Source organism: Cololabis saira, chromosome 13 (assembly GCF_033807715.1).
Source record: "Cololabis saira isolate AMF1-May2022 chromosome 13, fColSai1.1, whole genome shotgun sequence".
Lineage (NCBI taxonomy): Eukaryota > Metazoa > Chordata > Actinopteri > Beloniformes > Belonidae > Cololabis > Cololabis saira.
This window is the reverse complement of record NC_084599.1, coordinates 35,235,968-35,256,227: the sequence shown is the minus strand read 5'-3', so window position 1 is coordinate 35,256,227 and position 20,260 is coordinate 35,235,968. Positions and strand designations below refer to the sequence as shown.

At 37.5% G+C, this 20,260-nt stretch overlaps 1 protein-coding gene across 4 annotated transcripts in view; it reads right to left on the bottom strand.

The window, feature by feature from the left end:
* Window positions 1-18,706, bottom strand: part of fcho1 (FCH and mu domain containing endocytic adaptor 1) — an 88,047-nt gene extending 69,341 nt beyond the window's left edge. For 3 of the 4 annotated variants that reach the window (XM_061738772.1, XM_061738768.1, XM_061738773.1), the window contains exon 1: window positions 18,611-18,706. The gene's annotated coding sequence lies outside the window, so the exon portion shown is untranslated. Of the gene's footprint in view, window positions 1-15,655; window positions 15,703-18,610 lie in introns of all 4 variants that reach the window. The other variant, XM_061738771.1, reaches the window with a different exon arrangement.
* Window positions 18,707-20,260: the final 1,554 nt, after the last annotated feature.

Sequence of the window (20,260 nt, the reverse complement as noted above, 5' to 3'; positions counted from 1 at the left end):
AGAGAGGATCATTTCAGATCTTGTGTGGTCAGAATTTATACCTCGATTACAGACCCCGTCCTGCACACTAGATTGTAATTACTGATGCATTTTAAATCCCAGTACCGAGTGCATCAGGACTTAACTTTAACTCCCACACATGCGTGCTCCCTGGAAGATTTACAGACCCGCTCTGGGATCTTTCTGAAACTTGGAAGAATTAGTTAAACCGCCATTACTGATGGTTTACAGAACTTTTTACCGTTTATTTATGTTGAAATGATGACAGCAGCTACAAGAACATGCTCCATGGGTGTTAAGTGACTGATATCAGTAGATCAGTCATCTTTATTTATAAAACACTGTAAAACAACCACAGCTGAAACAAAGAGCTTGTAACAGCCATATGATTGGCAGACCTTAATAACTGAGTGTTGTCGTCAGGCAGCGCCTGCCGCGTAGCTCTCTCTTACATCTGGCTTACGCGGGTACGAAGCAGCATTTTTTTTAAGAGCGCTTTACTTTTATGTATTATTCTTTTTTCCTTCAGTAACAATGCTTTTTTTGTTTGGAGTGTGTTGTCATGTGTGACACAGAAGCAACAACTGAAGTTACCCTTTCTGTTTGTTTTTTCATAATAAACGAGCACATTGTGATTTCCACGACCTCGTGCAGTCCGTATATTCTTCTTCTTGCATAACCCGAAAAAAAACACAAAAAAGTGTTACAAGCTGGACATAACTGAATACTAAGATCTACAAAAGACTACGAGAAACGTAAAAGCAGATAAAAACCATCAGAAATGTATAAAAAACATGAACTAACAATTTAGAAACCAACTTTTTATCCTACAGCTGTAACAAAACTTAATCTACTCAAAAACAAGCTATAAACTGATATGTAGGATTATGTGCATGTGTATGCTATCTTTAATTATTTATTGGTTTTAATCAGTTATTTGTTTTATTTGTTGTTGTGTGTAAATGTTTTATATATTATATTGATCTATTTCCTTCCTGTAGACCTGAGGTCTGCTCCAACTGTCAGCTCCTTCAAATTGGGCCTAAAAACATTAGTTTACTGAAGCGTATTCTTAAATTAAATACTTACCTGCTGGACTTTACTGCCCTTATTTTTAACAGCTTGTGCTTTTTATTATTTTACTTATTTTCTTATCATCTTATCAATCTTATTTGTTATTTACTGTCTAATTATGTCTTGCTGCTTTTAATGTCAATGTAAAGCACTTTGAATTACCTTGTGTTGAATTGTGCTCTACAAATAAACTTGCCTTGCCTATTTATTTTTTTAGCACTGACGAATGGCACTTTTAATTTCCTTGTTATATAACAATGACAAAGATCTAATCTACGGTAATCTAAATTCAACACAGGCAGATTAGTCTTGCTGAGTTTGAAAGCCAAAGAATAAAAATGGGTTTTAAGTTTAAGTTTTAAAAGTGGACAGTTACAGGGCCTCTCCATCATGATGTACCAGATACAGATGACATATAAGCCAGTGCTGACCTCACTCCATTCATCAAAAAAGGGATTTTGCTTTCTTTGGCTGTTGGAGGCTGCGAGTGGTCTGGCCGGGGCCCACACTGACGAACGTTTACTCGAGCTACAGCGCTGAGGTTGACCAACCAGCTGGATGCTCCAGGATTTGAGATGGTCGTGACTTTTGAAGTGGCTGCTCCTAATCTGTGGAGCAGATTTGCTCAACTTTTAGAAATATTCAAGACAATATTAAAGACTTTTTTTAAATGGGAAGATATTTCATTGCTCACAGTTTCCTTAAAAACGTCACTGTGCAGCATTTTGGTTCGATTGTACGATTGTTTAAAAGTGCTGTTGTTATTGCATGCATGTCGGGTCGGTTAAGAGAAACTCAGTAATTTTTCAATCAGACACCTACAAGCATTTTTTATGGGCAGAAATATGTGCCACTAGAAACTGAATTTGAATAATTTATATTTGAATTGCTCAACTTGAATAATTGCATTAAAAAAGTGAATCTGAATGACATAAATTTGAATTTGTATTGTTTAATTTGAATCATTGCATTCAAAAACTGAATCTACATTCAGTTCTCACAATTCAAATTCAGTTCTTGCAATTCAATTTCAATTTTACTGTGCCAGACATCCAGGTCTTCCGGAGGAAGAGCAATCGAGTGCAGATACAAAGAACTCCTTTTCACGTAGCCTACTATAACCTCTATTTTCTTTCAACGATATAAACGACCAATGGGAGCTAGATATTTCGAAACTTATTGCGTTTTCTCCATTCTGTGTAAAAAGTGTAGATTTATATCTTGCCGTTTTGTAGAAAAATTTCTGCATACAATTTCAAATTATGTGATTCAGATTCAGTTTTTTTAATGCAATTATTCAAGTTGAGCAATTCAAATTCAAATATAAATTATTCAAATTCAGTTTCTAGTGGCACATATTTCTGCCCATAATTTTTACTCTTCTTGAGTAAACCCAGAATATGCATTTCTGGTATCAACTAAATTTTGATACAATTAATGATTTTTTTTTTGTCTATAATATTTGTGGCGGGGGGGAAAAAAAATGCACCCATAAAAACCCAAACTTATTTCAATGACTTGCACACAAAGCAAAACAAAGTTTTTCAGTAAGAGCACTCCTCCATCCCATGTAAACTTATTTAACAAACAAAAACATGAAACACACAATAAAGTATTCATAAGGTTGTTACTTAAAGGTTTCCCCAGGGCTTCCCCTTAACAGCGGTACTGCTATCTACTATCCTGCTGACTGCGACCATCTGCCAGCACGTGTGTGCGTCTGCTGACAAGACTGTTTTCCGTGTGTTGGCGAGGACTCGGCTCAGACCTGGTGGCCTGCCGTTGGAGACGGCAGCACACAAAGACGCCCAGCAGCACCTAGCTACAGGACAAACAGACACAGACCTAACACACCTCACACCTTGTTAATTAGCTCAGCGGTGGGACCGGGAGGCCCTGCAGACAGCTTTGGATCAGGACAACAGAGCAAGTTCCCAGTTAAGAAGATAATCAAACTGCAATCATTTCCCCCCATTGCAGACTTTAATTGAAAACAGATACAACTATTCATTGAATGCTTGCCTTGCATGAGTGCAAAGGATTGCCAGATCAGTTCAAAGGGTAAATTTACAGGATCACATTTTTCTGTGCAATACAAGATGTTTGTCCATGAACCATTTTCACAGTAGGCTCAAGGTGGAGCAGCTTTCTCTTCCTGTTCTTTGTGAAAAGTACACACAAAGAATGTGTGTGTGTGTGTGTGTGTGTGTGTGTGTGTGTGTGTGTGTGTGTGTGTGTGTGTGTGTGTGTGTGTGTGTGTGTGTCACCTCTGGGCTGACTGCAAAGGTCCTCACTGAACCCATACGTCTTTCTGCGTCTGTAATGGCTCGTGTTTATATCTATATACCTGTAATTAAGCTGTCCGCACGGAGGATCATGTGACATTAGACTGGCATTTCCTGAAAGGGGTATTCTGCATTTGCAACCACAAATAACATCAGCAGGAAAGCTGGTATAAGCAATTGGTCTTTTTCACATAGTAGTCCCAGTATATCGGCCAAAAAAAACCCCAAAAACAAATAAATATGCTATTTAAAACTGCACATAATTATACCAGTGAATTAAATAACCTGATGAAAAATGTTGCTATACAGCAAGGCTCCATCATAACTAGAAATTATTGTAATTGACATTTTTTTTAAACATTATTTTAAAACCTCGTCAAAAATAAAAACAAACTGGATAGATTTCCAGTTTAAAATGCTCCTGTAGGGAAACAGTGACTCTGACCGAACCACCAGATGGTTGTCAGGCGAGCTAGAGAAGAAGGACAGAGGAAGGACGAACAGAAAACACACACTGTGATGGTCGGGGAGACGGAGCCAGTTGCTTTCCACTCATCGTGTGATGTCCCAACACCGAAAACACCGAAACATCACGGAGACCTGAGCTAATTAGCTTTAATCCTCAAAGCTTTGACACAGCAACAATAACCAGAGACGCAAGGAGCGTGAGAGGTGTGACTACCAGGACCCCATCTGGATACCCCACAGGAAGGTGGGGGGGTTGGAAGTAGCTGACGTCCACAAATCCTCCACGTGGTTCAAACTAGATTTGAAATCAGCTCTCAGTGCAAATAATACCTGGAGAAGAAGTGATTCCTCATCATCACCCAGTTTTAACCTTTTATTCAGACTTTGTTTTCCCTTGACATACTTTGGACCTGCTCTAAGCATCAGCATGCACACGGCACCTTTTTGTGATCCACTTTAGCAGAGACTGAATGGGGGGAACATTTTAATGAAAATGTTCTTAAAAATGCAGCATTTTGATTTTCCTCTGTGCATCTCAGTCCCAACTGGAGACCACAGCAGAAACCAGAGCTCCACAGTGCAAATGATAAGGGCTTTACAAAAGCTCAAATACATCATGAGCAACACTTGTCACCCTTAGTACAGGACTGTCTGAGAAATTTTTAATATTGTGATAAAGTTATTTTATTTTCTGTAATGCAATTAAAAAAACAAAAATGTCATACATTCTGGATTCATTACAAATCAACTGAAATATTGCAAGCATTTTATTATTTTAATATTGCTGATTATGGCTTACAGTTTAAGATTAAGATTCCCAGAATATTCTATTTTTTTGAGATAGGATATTTGAGTTTTCTTAAGCTGTAAGCCATGATCAGCAATATTAAAATAATAAAAGGCTTGCAATAAACTGTCATCGTTTCAAGACATTTGGGGTCCTTTTATGGAATTTATGGAGAGTGTGGATTTGAGCGGTCTGGGGATTGGGGCGGATGAGTCGTAGCTACTAGTGATCCTCAGCAGTGTTCCTAAATTTCCTTTCTTTTGATACTTGATTTCTTTACTGTGCGAATTGTATATTTGAGTTTGTATTTCTGGATTGAGCACAATGAAATACTTTGGGCTAACCTTTCAAAAACAGAGAAACCTTTGTTGTTTTGATTTGTTATTTTTTGTTTTGTTTGGGGTTTTATTTATTTTTTCTTTTTCTTTCTTTTCTCTTTCCTTTTCTCATTTGAACCTAAATTGAGTGTTGCTTTATGATATCTTATAAATATCTTGAGTTGTAAGAAATATGATTCGATTGCTGGGCAGTAGTTCAGCGGCCCTTGATGTTTCCTTTTGTGTAGCACTCTTACTTTTGTATTATTGGAAAGATTTTGAAAAAAACAAATAAAGATATTGTTGGAAAAAAAAAGGCTTGCAATATTTCAGTTGATTTGTAATGAATCCAGAATGTATGACATTTGGGTTTTTTTTTGTTTTTTTTTTTTAAATTGCGTTACAGAAAAATCACAATATCCTAATTTTCTGAGACAGTCCTGTATGTGGATTTTATCCTACAAAATAGATCAACACTTATGCATGGTCAGACTCAAATGTTGATTATTCAAAGGTTTTAGCTTCAAATGACAGCAACCACTTTCATCAAAAAGAGAACAAAGTGGCTCCAACACAATAAAAAAATGAAAATTGATGGATGAAAATCAGAGACGATACCTGCACAAGACTTGCTTTCACACAGACACATTATTGTGAATCACTTCTGTGACTCCATATTTTCAAGTATGTGGATTTTATTTGTAAAAAGTGTTATAAATATATGCCTTACCTACAAAATAAATCTTGGTCCACTTTGACTTTTTCAGCACATAATCGAAGAACCAACAAAAGCATATCAACAAAACTTAAAGGAGGCCCAAACCTCAGATTAGTCATAGATGTGCGTTTACAAAACTATAATTACATCCAGGCCCTAAATCCAATCATGGCCAACATAAATGCAACGTAAACATTTCTCAAACACATTCAGCTTCTCAACATTACATGTCGACTCCATCACCGTAGTTAAACAAGCCAAGTAACGAGCCGCCCGACCTGCAGCTCATGTTTTAACTGCCCCCTCCCTCCTGCTGCAAACATCATGAGCAACACTTGTCACCCTGTACATGACATTGCGGGGACCCACTGCAGCTCTGTCAGCCGACTGCTGCACAACAGACCAACACCAGATATACTTCCTCATAGCAACCGTCAGACTCCCAAACACAAACATGACCAAGCACATCAGTCACCTTGCACTTCATTCTCATAAAAAACATATATAATTACAATATACTGTATAATTTTGTTCAAACACACACATTACCATACAATTATTCTATGCTGCACAGTTTTTTTTCTATTCAAATGTTTGTGTCATAACCTGCAATACCTATGGCTGCATGTGCTACATTTACTGTATATTACGGTAACTAATTATTCCCTAAATGCCAGATTATCAAATGCATACATGACAAATTGTGATAAAGGAATGATTTTCCAACAGTTTCTTTTTCATCATGCAGTCCTTGGATAATCATGGGACTGGCAGCTTAATTACCGTCTGTCCGGAAAGAAAAGGGCACTTTAGAAATGTTATGAACATAAGTTTTCACACCAACTATTTATTTTATCGCTGGCAATAAACTATGGCAATTTACAAGAAAAGAAGTGTTTTCCAGGCCAAGGGAACAAGTATTGGTAGGATGTGCTGCTGTATTTTTTTATTGCCATCACAAGACAGTTTTACCAGTTTCATCTAGCTTTTATTACCTTTCTTAAAAAATCTATACATCGTCTTGTCACTGTGAGGGTGAATTCAGCGAGTTACAATGAAAACAGAAGGTTTCACCTCTTAAATTAGTCATTTCATGTTTGTTGTGTCCTCAGAGGCTCAAAAGGATCGAGGACAAAAAGAAAAGATTCATGTTTTAAAAGGCATTTTACGAAATTTGTCAGAAAAAGGTCTCAACTCATACTACCACTTGTTGATTATGCAGATATTGTTTATCAAAATACTCCAGATACCCATCTTAAACCTCTGACTGTATTATTTAATTCATTATGTAGATTTGTGTTACGTTGTCCTTTCAGAACACACCATTGTTTTTTGTTTAGACGGAAATTTCACTGGCTTCAGTTCCTTTTTAAATGTGTTTATTTTCACTGTCCTCCATATTTAAAAGAACTCATGATTCCATATAACTCTCCATACTCCCTCAGACATATGAATTTTCCTTTTTTCTTTGTTCCTAGAATTTTAAAAGAGGTTGGGAAAAGATCATTTTACTTTAAAGCTCCATCAGATTGGAATAATCTTCCCCTCTTTTTGCGTTCTATTACCTCTTTTCATTGTTTTAAGTTGGCATTATATTCTCATCTTAAAACAAATTGCCTATGTTTTTAATTTATGTATTTTTTGTGTCCTTTTTTCTATTTATTTATTTTTATTTATTTATTTTTTCTTTTCTCTCTGTTATGTTATATTTATCTCATTGTTTCGGTTATTTAATTAGTCTACTTTGTAACTAGACTTATGTGGGTAGGGGTTGTGTGTGGGAGGGGGTGAGCAAGATGTGTTTGTTTTATGTCATGTATGTCTGTACTATAATGTGATATATTGTAATGTTGTACGTTTTATGGGACCCCCTTGAAAATGAGATGTTACATCTCAAGGGGCTATCCTTTAATAAATTCCTAAAATTAACAGGAATTAACATTATGAAATTAAATTATTTAAAAAAAAAAAATAATAAAAAAAAATAAAAAAAAAAACCTTGCCACAGAAACGTCTCTTTACTTGGTTGATCTGTGCGGAGAAATTATTAGAAAATGCTACGGAGTTATACTCATTTTTTAAATCCCAGTTTAATCCGTTTCCTTGCTGCTCAGTTCATACCAGACGTATCCTCGTTTTCGATGCTGGATAATTACCCGTGACCGGTGAAAAAGAGTGACAAAAAGAAAAATGCAGGAGGCCAGAGGAAACAGCGAGCAGCACAGTCACGCACGTTTGGGTTGACGATCACAACCTTTAAAACAGAAACTGTGCTGGAGAAGCCAACGGGCCTTATCAGTGAAGACACAGCGACCTCCTCGCTCAGCCTGGCAACCCACAGACGACTGCCAAGAAAAATTAGGGCTTAAAAAACTGATGGGCGGGGAGTGGTCTCACAACAACTACCCACAGACCATTTCATGTCTGCAGAAAGTAAGTGATGCCTCCATCCTGAGCTTTACTGCTTTTCCTCGCTCTTGCTGCCGACGGGCCCATGAGCAGATGCCTCTCTGAAGGAGGAAAAGGAGGCGGAAGAGAGGTCAGTCCAAGTTTCCTCCTCCTCACCACCTCCACCTGATTTTCTCACTCAACTGGATGAGAGAGGAAATGAAAGAGGCTGTGCATGAATTAATCCCACTTGGTCTCCTACACTACTGCTGAAAATGCAAAAATGCTTTTTTTTTTACCCCCCCGTCTGCTGCAAGGAGCGAAATAAAAACAGAATTGGGTTAAATGCAATGTCACAGCAGACATTGGATTAAATATGCTTTGGTAACCTCTGAGCAGGCACATTTGTCATGAAGCTCAGAGAACAAAGCTGGGGGGGGTAAATGAGGCAAAGGAAGGGAGGAAAGAGGGGGTAAAGGACGGATAAAGGTGAAAGGCATGAGAGAATGAGCCAAGAGAGGTGGATAGAGAGACGCAGAGACAAAGCTCATAACAGAGATTCTCTAAACAAGGTACAAGATGTGATGAAAACTGAAAGACAAAGCTAAGCCACACACATCTGTGACCGAGGTGGATAAAAACAAACAAGAGAGCAGAGCAACGTAATCAGGGAAAGACAAACGGACAAACCACCAACCGCCACACGAAGCCCGACGAAAAAAAAATTATGAAGCTGACCAAGATACATGGGGGCATTAATGGTTGCTATGGTAACCATCACCCTAAGAAATCCTCCATTGCTGACTTAACAATTTAAGATAAATTATTTATCATAAGATCTCATCATCATTCATCTTCTTCCGCTTATCCGTCCCCGGGTCGCGGGGGCAGCAGCCTCAGCCATCATAAGATATGGACATTTAATCTTATTATCGCAGCTAACGTTGTTAATATATATAGAGAGACGGTAACATGTGATGAACACAACGACATACACATACGACTATAATGGTAATTTGTCGACACTGAGCAACAAAAAAGAAAATTCAAGTAACAGCTAGGGCTGTTCGATTTTGCCCAAAAATAAAATCTCGATTTTTTTCTCTCAAAATCCGATTACGATTATTTTGTGAATTGACAAAAGGCAAAGAAATGATTTCAAATTTGCTGTTTTTTTATTGAACATTTGCCCCATTGGGCTTTAAGTGCAAACTTTGCTCTTATTAAACCAAAAATGAATGAATAAAGTGCAAAACTCTGTAAAATAAGTTGAAAAAAAGTTTTAAAAAATATAATAAAATATAAAGTTTTATCTCTGAAAAAAAAAAAAATCAGCAAATCAGCACTTACAAACATACAGTAAGTTATATTTCCAATTAAACTGGGTCTTTGCATGCTAAATAATAATGCGACCCATGAAGGATGTAGAGGTGTGTAATGTCAGTCATTACATTTGCTATTCACATTTGCAAGTTTTTTGCAAGGAACACGAGCCGGTCTACCCGGTGGCATGTTACAACGCCCCCTCCTACACTAAAGAGCCTCTCCGATGGGGCACTTGTCGCAGGTATTGAGAGGTATTTCCATCAATCATTAATATGGTATCAATCATTAATGTGTGCAGACAAGGTAAAAAAAAAAAAAAGTGAAAAATCGATTTTACGAGGTTCACGTTTTAACATCGTTCTAATTACATAATCGCGATTACGATTAAAAATCGATTAATCGAACAGCCCTAGTAACAGCTTAGCTGAAGTGCAATGTAGACGGGTGTTCAACATTATACCGGTAAGTCAATATAAGACTTTAGTTTCAGCTTCTCCCCATCGTCCAGAGCCGGACTGTTTTCTTAAAGATGTTTCACAGCAGCATGTAGGTATCCTCTACATCAATCTGACAACATGTGGAGGGAAGGGTTTGGGTATAGAAACCAACACATGTGAGCTCACGTGCCTGGTCAGACTCAAATGTTGATTATTTTGAAGGTTTTAGCTTCAGCTGACAGCAACAACTTTCATCAAAAAGAGAACAAACTGGCACCAACACAATAAAATAATCAAGATTCGTGGATGAAAATCAGAGACGATGCCTTCATGAGACTTGCTTTCACCCCAATATGTTACTGTGAATCCCTTCTGTGACTCCACATTTTCAAGTATGTGGATTTTATCTGTAAAAAGTGTTTTATAAATATATGCCTTAAATTACAAAATAGATCTTGATCCCCTGTCCGACGATGGCATATCAACAAAACTTAAGGAGGCCCAAACCTCAGATTAGTCATAGCATTTGCAAAACTATAATTATGTCCAGGCCCTAAATCCATGGCAAACATAAATGCAACGTAAACATTTCTCAAACGCATTCAGCTTCTCAAGTTTACATGTTTACTCCATCACCATGGTTAAAGCCCGCTGAGTAACGAGCCCCCCCGACCTGCAGTTTATGTTTTAAGTGCCCCCTCCCTCCTGCTGCAACTTTACCACTGCCCTAAATTTACGATTGCAGATTGTTACACTTCCTCAGAATTGGTTTTTGGACTATTGGCAAGACAAAGGACGGCGAGGAAATGCCCCAGTTTCAGATTCTCATGTACAGGACTGTCTCAGAAAATTTGAATATTGTGATAAAGTTCTTTATTTTCTGTAATGAAATTTAAAAAAAAAAAAACTAAAATGTCATACATTCTGGATTCATTACAAATCAACTGAAATATTGCAAGCCTTTTATTATTTTATTATTGCTGATTATGGTTTACAGATTAAGATTCCCAGAATATTCTATTTTTTTTGAGATAGGACATTTGAGTTTTCTTAAGCTGTAAACCATGATCAGCAATATTAAAATAATAAAAGGCTTGCAATATTTCAGTTGATTTGTAATGAATCCAGAATGTATGACATTTTTGTTTTTGTAATTGCATTACAGAAAATCACAAAATTCTAATTTCTGAGACAGTCCTGTATATACTTCACAAACCTACTTTAAAAGAGCATTTTCTGATTTATTGTAATCTGAGGTGAGTGAAGCGGTGACAACACAGATAACTTTGCCTTTATTGACGGAGCAGCTGGAGTTAACCGTGTTGCAGATCAGCTCCTCTGTCGCTTTGCTTTAAACGTGATTCTGCGATGCACTGATGAGCGATCACTTAGTGTCAGACAATTTCCCTTTTCATCGCCACTGACACATTCCTCTGCCCTCCTCTGGCACATCTGGCACATCTGCTGACCAGAACCACTCACAGCTGCATCCGCTCATCTCTACACACCTGTCTCTGTTTACATTATTCATAGTGGATTTCTCCCCAAAAGTAGAACATATAAAGCTGATTTTGTTTGATTATGTCAACTTTTTCTTTTTTAATAAATTATTCATTCATTCATTTATTGACCCCAGTGCAGAATGACACAAATGTATGCATGTTTTGATTAATCAGACTGCTTAGAAATGGATCAACAATATATTCAGGGCTGTAACTTATTGGTATTTTTACTGTATATTAATTCCTAACAAAGCCAATAAAAAATTAATTAAAAAAAAGATTGCAGAGAAAAGAAAGAATGAATGAATTTGGCAAATATTCACATTTGAGATAGTAAAATTTGAGAACACTGAGCTTTTGCTTGAAATATGTCTGGAAAGATCAGCTGTTTTTCCAGTTTCATCAAGAACAAATAAACGCTGCGTAATATCACATGAATACATTTTTTCATGGCTATTACTGTTCTACGATGGAGTATTAGGGCCAAACTAAGACAAAAAAAAAGGAAATTACGAGAATAAAGTCATAAAATTACGAGAATAAAGTCGTAATATTACGACTTTATTCTCGCAACAATATGACTTTATTCTCCTAATATTACGACTATATTCACGCAACATTAGGCTATGACTTTATTCTCGTAATATTACGACTTTATTCTCGTAATATTACGACTTTCTCGTAATATTACGACTCTATTCTCGTAACATTAGGCTTTGACTTTATTCTCGTAATATTACGACTTTATTCTCGTAATATTACGACTTTATTCTCGCAACATTAGGTTTTGACTTTATTCTCGTAATTTTATGACTTTATTCTCGTAATTTCATGACTTTATTCTCGTAATATTACGACTTTATTCTCGCAACATTAGGTTTTGACTTTATTCTCGTAATTTTATGACTTTATTCTCGTAATTTCTCATTTTTTTTTGTCTTAGTTTGGCCCTAATACTCCGTCGTACTGTTCAGACATGATAGCACTTTAAATGACTTGCTGATTGACATCTCATATAAATTTGTCACAAAACGTGCCCTTTTTCCCCAATATCCACTTAGTTATTGTGTATTTGTCAATTGTAATAAAAATCTAACTGATACATTTAGGGGCAATATTTTCTGCCAACCTGAATGGCCGACATGGTCCACAAATTTAAACAAGCCAACAAACGCACCGTTAAACAGAGGCAGCACTTCACCAACAAATACCTGTCCATCAAAACAATGACAGAATTACACCGTGTATTTATAACGAAGCAACAGAAGGCAAAGCTATTCTCTCGAAGCAGTAAATTAGCTGCCCAGTGACTGAGAGACAGTGAGAAGCAGGGAGATAGCAAGCACAATAAGCAGGAGGAGGCAGCGTGAGAGAAAGAGAGGAAAAAAAAAAAAAAAAAGCTGAGTGATAAATACAACCCAGGCTGTCAGCTCTCCATTGTCCCGGCCTGAATGTGCTTTTGTCACTGCAGCATACAGCTCCAGTCCAGGCCCGTCCATGACAATGTGCCAGGCGAGCATCCCTCCTAAGCCATGGCATGACCAGCTGAGTGAGAGCACAGGTCACAAGTTGAGGCCCGAACACAGCAGGAGATGGGCCTGTTTGCACCGGCTCAGCTGGGTGTGAAGTTTACTGTAACACGACCCAGATTGCATCTGAGGAAGGACCACAGCTCTTCTTTAGGTTTCTAGTTGTGTTATTTTGAAGTAATCGCTAATCAAAACGGATTAAACATAAAATGCATACTATCCATGCACTGTTGTTAACCCTTGTGCTGTCTTTGGGTCAAAATGACCCAATTCATCTATCCTTCTTTCCTCCTGCTCTCTCCTTCCTTTTTCCTTTCTTCTTTTCCTCCTTTTTCTTACTACCTCCCTTCATTACCTTCTTTGCTTTTCCTTCCTTCTTTCTTTCCTTTTCTCCATTCTTTATGTCCTTTCTCCCTTCCTTACTCCCTTCCATCTTTTCTCCCTTCCTTACTTCTTTCCATCTTTTCTCCCTTCCTTACTCCCTTTCCTACTTCCTTCCCTCTTTCTTCCTTACTTCCTCCCTTCCATCTTTTCTCCCTTCTTTCCTCCCTTCCACTTTTTCTCCCTTCCATCTTTTCTCCCTTCCTTACTTACATCTTTTTTCACTTCCTTACTCCCTTTCCTACTTCCTTCCTTCTTTCTTCCTTACTTCCTTCTTTCCTCCCTTCCATCTTTTCTCTCTTCTTTCATCCCTTCCATCTTTTCTCCCTTCTTTCCTCCCTTCCTTACTCCCTTTCCTACCTCTTTCTTCCTTACTTCCTTCTTTTCTCCCTTCCTTCCATCTTTTCTCCTTTCCTTACTCCCCTTCCTACTTCTTTCCCTCTTTCTTCCTTACTTTTTTCTTTCCTTCCTTCCATCTTTTCTCCCTTCCTTCCTTCCTTCCTTCTTTCCTTATTTTTTACATTCCTTCCTTCTTCCCTCCCTTCTTTCTTTCCTTTTCTCCATTCTTTATGTCCTCTCCCTTCCATCTTTTCTCCCTTCCTTACTTCTTTCCATCTTTTCTCCCTTCCTTACTCCCTTTCCTACTTCCTTCCTTCCTCCCTTCCATCTTTTCTCTCTTCTTTCATCCCTTCCATCTTTTCTCCCTTCTTTCCTCCCTTCCATCTTTCCTCCCTTTCCTACTTCCTTCCTTACTTCCTTCTTTTCTCCCTTCCTTCCATCTTTTCTCCTTTCCTTACTCCCCTTCCTACTTCTTTCCCTCTTTCTTCCTTACTTTTTTCTTTCCTTCCATCTTTTCTCCCTTCCTTCCTTCATTCCTTATTTTCTCTCTTCCAATCCCTTGACCGAAAGACAGCACAAGGGTTAAATCAACTACAGTATTTACTTTTCTTTACAATTCATTCCTCCTCAGCATAAAATGGATCAGTAACCCAGAAATAGACCAATCCAGGCCCATGGGGCTTGGGGGGGGGGGTTTGGTACCCCAGTCCACCAACCTGCCCCAGGATCTGCCCATCTGCCACTTGACAAACTTGGCCGGACTCATCAACAACCTCAGGGGCGGATCATTGTTTTTACACAAAGTTCTTGACCATTTATTCACGTCTGAATCCCTGACGCATAACCACAACTGTACTGGAAGCCCACTGTAAACCGGTGAAAGCTCTCCATTCATCTCTTCTTTACATTAAAAAGGTTGGCTTGACTGTTTTCTGTCCGACACGCCCCCCTGGGGTGCTGCCCCGCTTGGCAAACACCAGAGAAGGCCTTGCAGCTCTCCAGCCTACATATGAGAGGCCACACATGTATAATTCAGAGTTGTCATGGGCACCCCATAATGTGTTGTAAAAGAGCCTGCAGGAACAAAGGGACCACTACGATTAACAGTAATGACACCCTTATGGGTCCAAGAGGGACGAAGATGAGCCCGGCTGTTGACTGTCAGGTAACAGGACTGGCGAGCCGGCTGCAGTCATAAAGCATCAGCTCAGAGCAGACATTTAGGCCATTCAAATCAAAATGCAAAACGGCGAGTGCTCCTTCCTCACCTGCTTTCATCAATGTTATCCTTTCTACCACCAGCAGTGAGGCTGACAGAATGAATTCATAAAAGAAAAAACCCACAAACTGTAGTTCTGCCAGGGGCTGTTTGTGGTCGGCCGCATGCTGCAGGGAAGGGGAAGCAAGTGGGCAAAAACTAGAGGGTGCCACAAAAGTTTTGCACACTTTTCTCTACCAATCTCGTTTTTTGAGGAAGTCAGGCTCGTGTCTTTTGACTGCACACACCACAATCTGTATCTAGATATGCTAAATACATAGATTACCAAGTCAATTTCTGTCCCATTTTCTAATATGCCAGTTCTTGTAACCTTAACTGCTGCTGCATCTTATACAACTTCATCATTGTACCATCATGAAAACCACAAAAAGAGATAAAAGACATGGCAGTCTATGATATGACATAGGTGCTTCATACTAGTCCATCTTCAAGCTGCAAAAACCACTGTAAAATCCTTTGGAGGGATGTTCCTGCTTCTCTCTCTCCAAACAAACCCATATTTGCACAAGACAAGTATTACCTGAAGGCCTGCGGTAATTAGGACATCTGTGTTAGTAACCTAGTCCCGAGGTGTCGTGACTTCAATTTGTAAAGTAAAATTAAACACACATTAATTCTTCAGGTAGTACTTGTCTTGTCTCAGATGAGAGAAAAGACAACTGTTCCTCCCTAAACTGGTACATTTTCTCTTTTTATCTAATCATAGTGAAACCTCTCCTCTCAGTCCTTTCTCTCCAGCCCACTCAGTCTGACCCACTGAGCTTTCAAGAGGGGGGAAATGTCCATCTCCTGTTGAAGTCAAGACATAAGGATGGTGTTGTTTACCTTTCTCATATCAAAAAGACCCAGCAGCATTCAGCCCCGGCCATTTGCTTTAAGATACAGAGGGACAAAAATAATGCCGGTAAACAACTGTAGCACAAGAGACACGTGTTTCACTGTGCAAAAAAACACTGTGGTTTATGTTATAGCTCTATGCAAATTAAGCGAAATGTCACTGAAAGAAAACACTAAATTCACATGTAACAGGCTGTTAAAGGGGGTTTCCGGATCAGCCTCTTTGGAGCAGCCAGTCAGTGGTTTACCTGAGCCTCAAAAGGGATGTTATCAAACCTAAAAAGGCCCAAACATAAACCAGAACAGAAATGCTGAATTATACTTTCAATAACAAATGATAAAGCTTTTTTACTTTCATTTTTTTAAGCTGACTTTAACTCATGCTGCCTCTTGATATCCAACAGTTGAGTGACAGGAAACATGAGGACAGAAAGCAGTAATTTATTTCAAATTAGGGATGTGAAAGTGACAGGCAGAAAACCAGACCACCCTTAAAACCACAATCATAAAGCCTGCGGCCCCCCCCAAAAACCCCAATACAATACCATCATTTGATAATAGTTTAGTTTTATTTTATGAAGGAATGGTATTAAGAGACTTGGCTAAGACTAATGACGTGTCAGTCAATGTTTCAGTTCAAGCAATAAGATATTTTGTTTATTTTTGTCAGATTTTGATGGTCAAACATTTACAATAAGATGCTATAAAGTAAATTAAAGTAAAATAATCATATTATGGGCCGGTCTGTTAAGTATTTGTTATTAAAACCTCCTCTTAAGTGGATTCTCCTTGGACTAATGTCCATACAAGAGTTGGCTCTAATCCCCATCCAAAAGGTGCCATCAAATACCTACCACACCTCTAAATAGTCACATGCATCTACATTTGAGGTCATATTTGATATATCATCAGTTTCCAGGTTTCTATTGCCAATTGTGTCCAGGGATAGTTCTGGTTTTGTCTGGTTTACCTGAATAATTGTTGATTTCCAATTAAAACCCAAAGCCACAGGTGCCACGTGAAGGTCTGACTATCAGTTTTGCATATACTGTAGCAGACGTGTTCTAATGTTTTATCCAGCTGTGAGATCTAACATATACATATGTTTTCTTTATAAAACACACTTAAATGTTAATGTTTTGAAATCCTTAAACATCAGTATCAATACCGCGGTTGAATTGGTTTGATATTGGATATTCGACATTAACACCCATAAAACTTGTGATACATACCACTGATTTTGGTCAAACCACTTGTGATGTGTTCATGGTCATCTAGACTATATATCACAAAACAGTAATTATTAAAAAATCTTATTAAAAAAAAAAAAAAAAAATCATATATATGGGCTTATTTAAAAATCATATACCGGTATATGGGCTGATTTAATGTGGTTTAATGAATTAAACACCCATAAAACTTGTGATACATACCACTGATTTTGGTCATATTGCTTGTGATGTGTTCATGGTCATCTAGACTATATATCACAAGAGAGTAATTATTATAAAATCATATTATGGGCTGATTTAATGAGGTTTAATGATGATTTAATGAGGTTTAATGAATTCAACACCAAATGAATTCAACACCCATAAAACTTGTGATAAATAACCGATTGTTTTCAAACCACTTGTGATGTGTTCATGGTCATCTAGACTATATATCACAAGACTGTAATTATTATAAAGTCATACTATGGGCTGATTTAATGAGATTTTATGAATTCACCACCCATAAAACTTGTGATACATAACACCAATTGTTTATTATGGGTGTTGAATTCATTAAACCACATTAATCAGCCCATAGTATGATTTTTTAAAATAATTACTGTCTTGTGATATATAGTCTAGATGACCATGAACACATCACAAGTGGTTTGACCAAAATCAGTGGTATGTATCACAAGTTTTATGGGTGTTGAATTCATTTGGTGTTGAATTCATTAAACCTCATTAAATCAGCCCATAATATGATTTTATAATAATTACTCTCTTGTGATATATAGTCTAGATGACCATGAACACATCACAAGCAATGTGACCAAAATCAGTGGTATGTATCACAAGTTTTATGGGTGTTAATGTCGAATATCCAATATCCAATATCCAATATCAAACCAATTCAACCGCGGTGGGTTCATATGATTGTATAAACTTTTCAAGAAAGGATCACCAGCACCAGATAACCTGTCTTAGGTTGAAATGAACAAACCTAGTTAAACCCAACAATGGTTTTAGGTCCAATAAATGTCTGGAAATAAATAGAAGTCCCTGGAAATGATTGGAAAGTGGCATCAGTTTTGCATATAGCAGACATGTTCTAATGTTTTATCCAGCTGTGAGATCTAACATACATATTTTTTCTTTATAAAACACACTGAAATGTTAATGTTTTGAAATCCTTAAACATCAGTATCAATAACCACCCATGTAACTGGCAGAGCTCCAGTCATGGGTTCATATGATTGTATAAACTTTTCAAGAAAGGATCACCAGCACCAGATAATAACCTGAACAAACCTAGTTAAACTCAACAATGCTTTAGGTCCAATAAATGTCTGGAAATAAATAGAAGTCCCTGGAAATGATTGCAAAGCTGCATCAGGGTCAGAAATAACCGGTGACTGGAGCCAGACACCAAACAATTGATGCCGGTGGGACAACAGAGCTGAACCCGCCATGGGCGACTGCATTTCTGAAACCTACAACAGAAACACCGATATAAAACTCATATTGGGGTTTTAAACAGCAGCTCAGACCCAGACACGTCCTTGTCTCTTGTTAGTTTTTCTCCTGCAGCTTTTAGCCCCATTTCCCTCCGTTCAAATGTCAAACAAGCGCGTTCAGCGGCTGGCTATTTTTTAATAGCACATCGTTATTTAAGCGCAGTCTTTCAAACCTGTTACAGAGAATGATAGAAGGGAAAAAAACTTATTACCTGGACAGTTTTCAGACAGCTCCGCGTACATTTCCCATCTCCAGTGCGGTACTTAGGTTCACCCTGAACGGTTTGATCACAGTTGTACAAATTCACCAGTTCTCACTGTGAGCTCAAACTCCCACCCAGCTCGAATCTGATTGGTTGGTTGACCTGTCAATCAATAAGAAACTTCTCGTAGGCATAGCAACCACATGGAGGCGGGAGGAAGAAGGTGTATCAGAAGCTGATTGGTTGTTTTCTTTTTCACGGCCACGCCCACAATATTCGAGGGTTGATAAAGAAATTCACTTTTAGTTTGTCTGCAGGTTACGAAAATTGGATGAATAAAATGAAACATTAAGGAAACTGTAGTATTATAAGTTGATTTAGCAGAATATTGAGAAAGGTTAAAGCAACTTAAATATTTTTGCACATGCAATTTTCCTTATCCCCTTAACGCATGACTTATGAAATAATACAGTTTCTTTTTTTTATTTGAAGGTTGTTTTTTTAACATATTGAAATACATTTTAAAAAACACGCTGACATTTTACAATTTATTTTCATTTTTTAGTTTTTATATCATTATGAAAACATCAGGTAATTTTATGTGTTTATTTATTTTTATTTTACTTATTCATTTGATTTTGGGATGGTGCAGAAGTCTAAAAAATTCATGTATCAAATATCATACATGCAAATCATGTTGAACACCTCACACTCTCTACATGTCTTTATATACATTTTCTTTTCTTGAAAAGTGTATCCATCATAGATAGATAGATAGATAGATAGATAGATAGATAGATAGATAGATAGATAGATAGATAGATAGATAGATAGATAGATAGATAGATAGATAGATAGATAGATAGATAGATAGATAGATAGATAGATAGATAGATAGATAGATAGATAGATAGATAGATACGTCTGGCATGGTCATCAGTAAAGAAATCCATGCATGTATTGATCTAATCTCACTCATTTCTAGTATTAAATGTAATTCTGCAAATCTTCAAGTGTATTGTTGTGAAAGGAGTCTATAAAGTATAATGTCTTGGCAGGCTGTGTGTTTGATAGGGATACAAGCTGTAGTACAGTTGTAGTGAATGATGTTGTGCAACATGTGAGAAAAGCATGTGAGAAAAGCAACCATCTCCCAGAGACCTTCCAGTCTAGAGATTAAAAAGGGATAAAATACTGATGCTACACATAAAGATCTGACATGTTGCATACTATCTTGAGATTCTACATATTTGTGGTCTGAAAACTGCTATACAGTTCTCTAATCTGTTTTAGAAATGGGGATTCTTTTGTTGTGAAGAGAAAACCAGAATGAAGTCTGGTTATTATGCCACAGTATCATGTGACTCATGCAGGATTTTATATCAAGGGTGTGTAAGAGGAGAAATCCTTTTAATTTAAGGCTGAGCAAGCCTGAATGACGCAAGTGGGAAGAAGTGGAATTATTGTAAAAGCTGTGAATGCTTGAGAAAAAGAAAATAAAGTCCCTACCAAATAAAAGTTGGGTCGCTATGTCATATTTGCCGACCTCTGAAACTGGTGTTTTTCCTTTTACTTTGGATTATTTCTACTATCTGCTTAGAAATCTGATCTGCTTTGCTTTTCAAAACCAGATATTATATCCTAAAAATCCAGCTGGTA